Genomic DNA, 9,442 nt, shown 5'->3' on the forward strand with positions numbered 1-9,442 from the left:
CAGATTACACAGATCCACAAAGAATTCAAAAACAAACCCAATTTTGATAAACTCCCATATCTACTGGGTGAAATACCACAGTGTGCCATCACAGCAGCAAGATGTGACCTGTTGCCACAAGAAAAGTGCAACCAGTGAAGAACAAACACCATTGTAAATCCAACCCATATTTATGTTAATTTATTTTTCCCTTTGTACTTTAACTATTTGCATATGGTTACAACACTGTATATATAGACATATGACACCAGATAATGCATGCAGAGAAGAATTAGGGCGATACCTGCTAATTATCAAAATCCAGAAAAGAGCTGTTAAATTCTACAACCACCTAAAAAGAAGCAATTCCCAAACCTTCCATAACAAAGCCATCACCTACAGAGAAATACACCTGGAGAAGAGCTCTCAAAGCAAGCTGGTCCTGGGGCTGTAACGACGTTCTTCGTTTGTTGAATGAGAGTCGGACCGAAATGCAGCGTGGTGGTTACTCATGTCTTTAATGAAGAAAAAAAGCGGAACGATACATGAAATAACTAATAAATACAAAAACAACAAACGGAACGTGAAACCTATTACAGCCTATTTTTTTTTATTTTTTTATTTTTTTTTAATAAAAAATAATTTATTATCTTCAATACCATTCATTCTTTACAACTCATAATTTACGTACATACTCAGATAATGGTATTTTTAATTAAACTAATTAAACTAAACATAAACCCCAAACAAAACCTCAGGGGAGCATCTTCCCTCCCCGTCACCCTACAAAATACCTTTCCCTATCTCCCCGTCCCTAATCTATCCTCTTACAAATCTAAATGACACCCAGCCCTAAACCCCCCTTCCACCTCTCCCGAGCAGCATGCTGCCCCCACTTCCTCTTCATCCTCCCCCTCAAATCTCCTTCCATTCTCCTCACTATCCCTTCCACCCCCCAATCTCTCCCTGTCTTCACCATGTTCTGCCTTGCTTCCCACAGCCCCCGTTTAAAGAGACTCATGAGAAGCCAGAGCAGAAACCTGTCCCTATCCGTCCCTCTCGCTCTCCCTACACCCCTCTCTAACCTGGCCCACGTCAATACAAAATCCCCCTTTACCAAACCTAACAACACCCGTGCCCTAGCCCATACTACTCCGGCAAAGGCACAGTCCCAAAAGACATGGCGCACAGTCTCCTCCTTGCCACAAGAGGATCTTGGACAGGTGGGGGATTGCACCAAACTATACCGGTACAAGATGGAACGTACCGGCAAACACTTATGAAGGCTCAACCAATTCAGGTCCTTGAGCCTGTTGTCCAGACCCCGCGCCTGCACTCCCTCCCAGACCACTTCCGAGATGCCCACTACAGGCGCCGGACTCCCTGCCTTTCTGACCTCCTCGTACAGGTGCCTATGATCTAAACCTACTCGGGCAACTTTAACCTCAGGGTGCGCACGCAGCCACTTGGCCGCATGACCAAAGTGCCACGGCAGCTGTTCCGCCCGAAGACCCGTGTTAGACCACACCATTATGCTTCTCGCCTGATACGAGAAAAATACCCGCAGGAGGTAACCGGACGGGTGTATCACTGGCTGAGCAAGCTCCGTTAACAAGAAAGAAACAAAAAATGTGTCCAGCTTGAGGGGGAAATGTGGTACCCCCCTACCTCCCTCCCCGATGGGACAGATCATGCGTGCCCTGGCGACCCACTCGCACCTGCCACTCCACATAAACTGAAACACAAGCCTCACTAGAGGCCTCCTCAGACAAGCCGGCAATGGGTAGATGTATGCCAAATACAAAAGAGACGGCAACACATCCACCTTTAGGACCAGGACTTTGCCCATAAAAGACAAATACCTAGCTTTCCACATTGCTAGCTTCCTCTGTACCACTGCGATACACATGTTCCAGTTTAGCGTCGCTGAGCCGGAGGTCTCAAAATGGACCCCGAGAATCCTCAGGGCCCCCTCACAGAGAGATAACCCCCCAGGCACATCCGTTCTAACGGGCCATCTTCCGAAAAACTTGACGGAAGACTTTGCATGGTTCAGAACTGCTCCCGACGCTCGGGTGAAATCCCCAAAGATGGCAAGGGACCTTGTCAGGCACGAGTCCTTGCACAACAGCAAGGAAGTGTCGTCGGCGTACTGCGTCATCTTAACACGCAGCCCACCACTTCCAGGGATCAGCAAACCTTCCACCCCTGTGTCTGCCCTAATGGCAGCCCCCAGAGGCTCCATGTACAGAACGAAGAGGAGAGCCGAGAGTGGGCACCCCTGCCTGACCCCAGACGAGAGGTCAAAAACGTCACCCAAGTGACTATTTACACTAACTCGGCACCCCGCTCCGACATATAATGTACGAATCCATCCTATAAACTTCTCCCCAAATCCTAATCGACCTAACACTCTGAATAAAAAGGATCTATTCACGCGATCGAAGGCTTTCGCCTGATCTAGCGCTGCTACCATAAAAGGCAGTCCTCTATCTTCAACCCAAGCGATGGAGTCCCTGATTAACTGTAGGTTCCATCTAATAGAGCGGCCCTCTACCCCGCACGTCTGATCCTCATGAACGACGTAGGGAAGGGCTGTGCGCAACCGGTCTGCTAAAACCTTTGCAAGTAGTTTGTAATCTACACACAGCATGGTCAACGGCCGCCAGTTGCCAAGGTCTGTTACTTCCCCCTTCTTATATAAAAGTGACAGCACACCAACAGCCATTGATCCCCCCGGGACCCCCGTCTCAAGGATGGCCTTCAAGACTTCGAGGACCACTGGTCCAAGTATACCCCAAAACTTGAGATAAAACTCAGCCGGCAGCCCATCCATCCCAGGCACCTTCCCTTTTCCCATCCTCCTAAGAGCGCTCTCAACCTCTTCTAGTGAGATCTGGGCCTCCATTACTTCTCTAATGTCCTCCGGCAACCGCCTGGACAAGTGTTCTAAAAACACATTTCCCTGCTCTACATCTATTTCCCTTTCCTTAAATAAACCTTGGAAATTATCAGTTGTCACCCTGACCATATCCTCTGGTTCTCTAACTATACTACCATTTTCTTCCCTAACACCATGCATTACCTTCCTACTCTGTCTTGCCCTAACCAACTTAAAGAACATAGCAGAACAAGTCTCATTATGTTCTAGAAAGCCACTATGCGCACGCTCCAGGAAAGCTCGAGCCTTCCGCTCCTGCAACTCCCTGAGCTGCGCCTTTAGGGTTGCGGATCTCTCCCAGGCAAACGACCCGCCGAGGTTGCCTGCCTCGTATTCGAGTTCAATTAACCTTTGGATACAATCCACCTCCCTCCTCTCCTCCCTTTTTTTCCTCGTGCAATACCCTATTATAAAAGCCCTAATCCTCACCTTAACTAATTCCCACCACTCTAACACCCCCTCGCACATGGACCGGAGGCCCTCAAGCCTCCTAAAGAAACCATAAAACCCGTCAACAAAAGCCTGCTCCTCCAGCACATCCCAATCTAGCTTCCAGTACCCCCTACCAAAGAGGCAGACTGGCGACCCCACCTGCAGGAGCACCCTGTCGTGATCCGAAAAGAAAACAGGCAACAGCCGCCCAGACAACTTACCCAAAGACCTGGGTACAAAAATATAATCGAGCCTCCGCTCAACCCCCCTGGAGTTACGCCATGTAGGACCGTCCATTTTCGGAGTAGTGTGCATACCACCATCTATCAGACCATGGCAAGCCATTAGCCTGGCAATGGCGCCTGCACTGCTATCCCCCCTCTTCCTAAATCTGTATTACAATCTAACCCTATCACTAATTTCCTATTTGTGACACACAGGGGCGTCAGACAGTCCACCATCTCCCTCCTGTCTGCCACCACCTGTGGCCCATACACCACCACTAATCTAAATTTACACTCCCTTATCGTGACATCCACCCCTATAACCCTCCCCTGCATTACCACAAAAGAATCCTCCACTTTTACCTCCCTGTGCCCACACAAAATCCCTACCCCCGATGAGTGCACCCCCCCTACACCCCAAACCGACTCCCCCTTGTCCCACTCCCTCTTAAATCTACTAACATCCCCTCCATCCCTCAGGTGAACCTCCTGTAAAAAACAAAAATCAAACCCCACACCCTCCAAATAACTAAAAACCGCCCTCCTCTTAACAATATCTCTTAAACCCCTTACATTTAAACTAACAAAAGTAAAATTAGACTCCATGAAAAAAAAACATGTAATACACTCAAATTCTAAACCCAGACAAAAAAAACAAAAAAAAACAGGAGACTCACCCGATGCTCCAACTGCTCCATATCTACCGGTGAGAACACCATCCGTAATCCCGTCATCCCCCCCTCTTCCTCCATCACACCATCCCAGGATGCAGGAATAGTGTTTGGCTCCGGGGTGCCCTGCACCCTGGGTCTACCCCCACAATCCCCCCCCAGTGTTGCAGCTGGTTTGGAAAAAATTTGGGGAGGCTGAGTCCCCAAACAAAAACTCCCCACCTCCTCCTGTACCCAGTCCTGAGTCTTGTTAGGTGTGTCCCCACCCAAATGAAGTTGAGAGCCTGGGGAAACCAGCAGCAACCCAGAGGTTTCTCCCACCCCCATCACTCTCTTGGCCATCCCCTCCCCCTCACTGTCGGCCAATCGCACCCTCCTCTGCATTCTCTTCTTTGGTGATGGCGGCAGTGGAGAGATACCACCCTCCCCCCCCCGCCAGCTCCTCCACCATACCCCTCATCTCTTCCACCAGGTCACTTTCCCCCCAGTCCACTTGCTCTTCCACCGTCTCCTTCTCCACCACTCCTCTCTCGCTTTCTTCTTTCTCATGCTCCTCCACTCGGTTGCCTTCTTCCGCCGCTTTTCCTGGTTCTCCTACTCCCGTGCCTTCCGTTTCCTTCTCTCTTCCATCCGCTGCTTCTTGCTCCTCTTCCTTCCTTGTGGCCTTCCCCTCTGGACTTGTACTCTTGTCATGAGGTGTGCTTCCTTCCCCTCCTCTTCTTCCCCCATCCCCCGCTCCTGCTCCCCCCCAGCCGCAGACGCATATGACCTCTGACGGGCCGGGCACCCTCGCCACAGGTGTGCTGACGAGCCACACCCATGGCACGTCTTAGGCTTGTCACAATCCCTCGAAAATGTGTCCGTAGGCCATACAGCGCCTGCAAAATGGGGGCTGACGTGCATAAAACAACGTCCCCCTGTCAGCCCCAAGGGAGAACATAGCAGGAGGATGGAGGTAGCCACCATGTCCCTTTGGGTCCATCCTGAGGAGGGCCTGGAAGCCTCTCCTCCCATTCCAAAACCCAAGGGAGTCTTTGAGGTGCCTAGCTGAGGAGACGTTATCCATGTATCTCCCAAGAAAAGCCCTCACCTCTTCGTCCTTAACGTAAGGGTTGTAAATGTTGACAGTTACAACCCTAAAGTTATTCTTCGCCAGGCTTGTTATTTCGTAGTGGCACATCGGCCTCTCACCTCCCACTGCTCTTGCCCTTCTCAGGATATCATCGTGTTTTTCTTTTGTATATAGTGCCACGTCGTACGCTCCCTCCAACGAGTTGCCTTGGAAACAAAACACGTCCTTCACCGTCAGCTTTAGAATCCCCATCAATATTATCCTTCCAAAAGATTCCCGTCCTAAAGGCTCCAACTCCTTTTCCTTCCAAGCAAAACGAATCGTGTTGGCCAGCCCAATCCCAGGGACCGACCGTGTTGATGTATTTAGCACCATCTCCGCAAGGAGAATGGCGCTCGTTCTCTTCTCTTCCAAAACAAGGAAAAAAGAAAATCCAAAGTGACCGAGCCTATCTGGTGAAACTACACAGAGACCGGAACAATCACCCACGAAATACACAGTGAAACCCAGGCTACCTAAATACGGTTCCCTATCAGAGACAACAAGAATCACCTGACTCTGATTGAGAACCGCCTCAGGCAGCCAAACCTAAACTAAATTAACTAAAACACAAAATACTAAGACCAAGGCGTGACAGGGGCTCTGTTCACAAACACAAACAGACCCCACAGACCTCCAGGACAGCAACACAATTAGACCCAATCATATTATGAGAAAACAAAAAATTATTACTTGACACATTGGAAATAATTTATCAAAAACAGAGCAAACTAGAATGCCATTTGGCCCTAAACAGAGAGTACACAGTGGTAGAATACCTGACCACTGTGACTGAACCAAATTTTAGGAAATCTTTGACTATGTACAGACTCAGTTAGCATAGCCTTGCTATTGAGAAAGGCCGCCGAAGGCAGACCTGGCTCTCAAGAGAAGACAGGCTATGTGCTCACTGCCCACAAAATAAGGTGAAAACTGAGCTGCACTTCCTAACCTGCTGCCAAATGTACGACCATATTAGAAACACATATTTCCCTCAAATTACACAGACACACAAAGAATTTGAAAAAAAAATCTAAGTTGGATAAACTTCCATATCTTTGGTGAAATGCCTCACTGTGCAATCACAACAACAATATTTGTGACCTGTTGCCTCAAGAAAAGTTCAACCAGTGAAGAACAAACATCATTTAAATACAACATACAGTTGAAGTCGGAAGTTTGCATACACTTAGGTTGGTGTCATTAAACTCATTTTTCAACCACTCCACAAATTTCTTGTTAACAAACTATAGTTTTGACAAGTCGGTTAGGACATCTACTTTGTAAATGACACGTGATTTTTCCAACAATTGTTTACAGACATATTATTTCACTGTATCACAATTCCAGTAAGTCAGAAGTGTACATACACTAAGTTGACTGGGCCTTTAATCAGCTTGGAAACTTCCAGAAAATTATGTCATGCCTTTAGACGCTTCTGATAGGCTAATTGACATAATTTGTTTCAATTGGAGGTTTACCTGTGGATGTATTTCAATGCCTCCCTTCAAACTCAGTGCCTCTTTGCTTGACATCATGGGAAAATCAAAAGAAATTAGCCAAGACCACAGAAAAAAAATTGTAGACCTCTACAAGTCTGGTTCATCCTTGGGAGCAATTTCCAAACGCTTGAAGTTACCACATTCATCTGTAAAAAAAATAGTACGCAAGTATAAACACCATAGGACCATGCAGTCATCATACCGCTCAAGAAGGAGACGCGTTCTGTCTCCTAGAGATGAACGTACTTTGATGCGAAAAGTGCAAATCAATCCCAGAACAACAGCAAAAAACCTTGTGAAGATGCTGGAGGAAACAGGTACAAAAGTATCTATATCCACAGTAAAACAAGTCTTATATTGACATAACTTAAAAGGCCGCTCAGCAAGGAAGAAGCCAATGTTGCAAATCCGTCATAAAAAAGCCAGACTACAGTTTGCAAATGCATGGGGACAAAGATCGTACTTTTTGGAGAAATGTCCTCTGGTCTGATGAAACAAAAACAGAACTGTTTGGCCATAATGACCCTCATTATGTTTGGAGGAAGAAGGGGGAGGCTTGCAAGCTGAAGAATACCATCCCAACCGTGAAGCACGGGGGTGGCAGCATCATGTTGTGGGGGTGCTTTGCTGCAGGAGGGACTGATGCACCTTACAAAATAGATGGCATCATGAGGGAAGGAAAATTATATGCAAATATTGAAGCAACATCTCAAGACATCAGTCAGAAAGTTAAAGCTTGGTTGCAAATGGGTCTTCCAAATGGACAATGACCCCAAGCATAATTCCAAAGTTGTGGCAAAGTGGCTTAAGGACAACAAAGTCAAGGTATCTGAGTGGCCATCACAAAGCCCTGACCTCAATCCTATAGAAAATGTGTGGGCAGAACTTAAAAAGCGTGCGTGAGCAAGGAAAAATACAAACCTGACTCAGTTACATCAGCTCTGTCAGGAGGAATCGGCCAAAATTCACCCAACTTATTGCGGGAAGCTTGTGGATGGCTACCTGAAACATTTGACCCAAGTTAAACAATTTAAAGGCAAAGCTACCAAATACTAATTGAGTGTATGTATACTTCTGACCCACTGGGAATGTGATGAAAGAATAAATAATTTCACATTTTGAAAATAAAGTGGTGATCCTAATTGACCAAAGACAGGGAATTTTTACTAGGATTAAATGTTTGGAATTATGAAAAACTGAGTTTAAATGTATTTGGCTAAGGTGTATGTAAACTTCTGACAACTGTATATTTGTGTTTATTTATTTTCCCTTATGTACTTTAACTATTCACACATCATTACTACACTCTATATCTATCTATCTATCTATCTATCTATCTATCTATCTATCTATCTATCTATATATATATATATATATATATATATATATATATATATATATGACACACACATAATGACACCAACACTTGTAACTGTTGCAAGTGTAATGTTTACTGTACATGTCTTATTGTTTATTTCACCTTTATTTATTATCTATTTCACTTGCTTTGGCAATGTAAATCAAATCAAACGTTATTTGGCACATACGTAGTGTAGACCTTACAGTGAAATGCTTACTTACAGGCCCTTAACCAACATAGCAGTTCAAGAAGAGTTAAGAAAATATTTACCAAATAAACTAAAGTAAAAAATAATACAAAAGTAACCCTAAAATAACAATGACGAGGCTATATACAGGATCTATCGGTACCGAGTCAATGTGTGGGGGTACAGGTTAGTCGATGTAATTTTTACATGTAGGTAGGGGTGAAATTACTATGCATAGATAATAAACAGCAAGAATCAGCAGTGTACAAAACAAATGGTGGGTGGCTGGAGTCTCTGACAAATTTTTGGGCCTTTCTCTGACACCGCCGATTATATAGGTCCTGGATGGCAGGAGGCTTGGCCCCAGTGATGTACTGGGCCGTACACACGACCCTCTGTAGAGCCTTATGGTCCGATGCCAAGCAGTTGCCATACCAGGCGGTGATGCAACCAGTCAGGATGCTCTCGATGGTGCAGCTGGAGAAGGTTTTGAGGATCTGGGGACCCAAGACAAATATTTTCAGTCTCCTGAGGGGGAAAAGGTGTTGTCATGCCCTCTTCACAACTGTCTTGGTGTGTTTGGACTATGATAGTTCATTGGTGATGTGGACACCAAGGCCCTTGAAACTCTGGACCCGCTCCACTACAGCCCCGTCGATGTTAATGGGGGCCTGTTCGGCCCGCCTTTTCCTGTAGTCCACGATCAGCTCCTTTGTCACATTAAGGGAGAGGTCGTTGTCCTGGCACCACACTGCCAGGTCTCTGACCTCCTCCCTATAGGCCGTCTCATCGTTGTCGGTGATCAGGCCTACCACTGTTGTGTCGTCAGCAAACTTCATGATGGTGTTGGAGTCGTATTTGCCACGCAGTTGTGGTTGAACAGGGAGTATAGGAGGGGACTGACTACACACCCCTGAGGGGCCCCAATGTTGTGGATCAGCGTGGCAGACGTGTTGTTGTCTACCCTTACCACTTGGGGGCTGCCCGTCAGGAAGTCCAGGATCCAGTTGCAGAGGGAGGTATTTAGTCCCAGGG

The sequence above is a fragment of the Oncorhynchus masou genome, chromosome 14 (genome assembly GCF_036934945.1).
Source record: "Oncorhynchus masou masou isolate Uvic2021 chromosome 14, UVic_Omas_1.1, whole genome shotgun sequence".
NCBI classification, from domain to species: domain Eukaryota; kingdom Metazoa; phylum Chordata; class Actinopteri; order Salmoniformes; family Salmonidae; genus Oncorhynchus; species Oncorhynchus masou.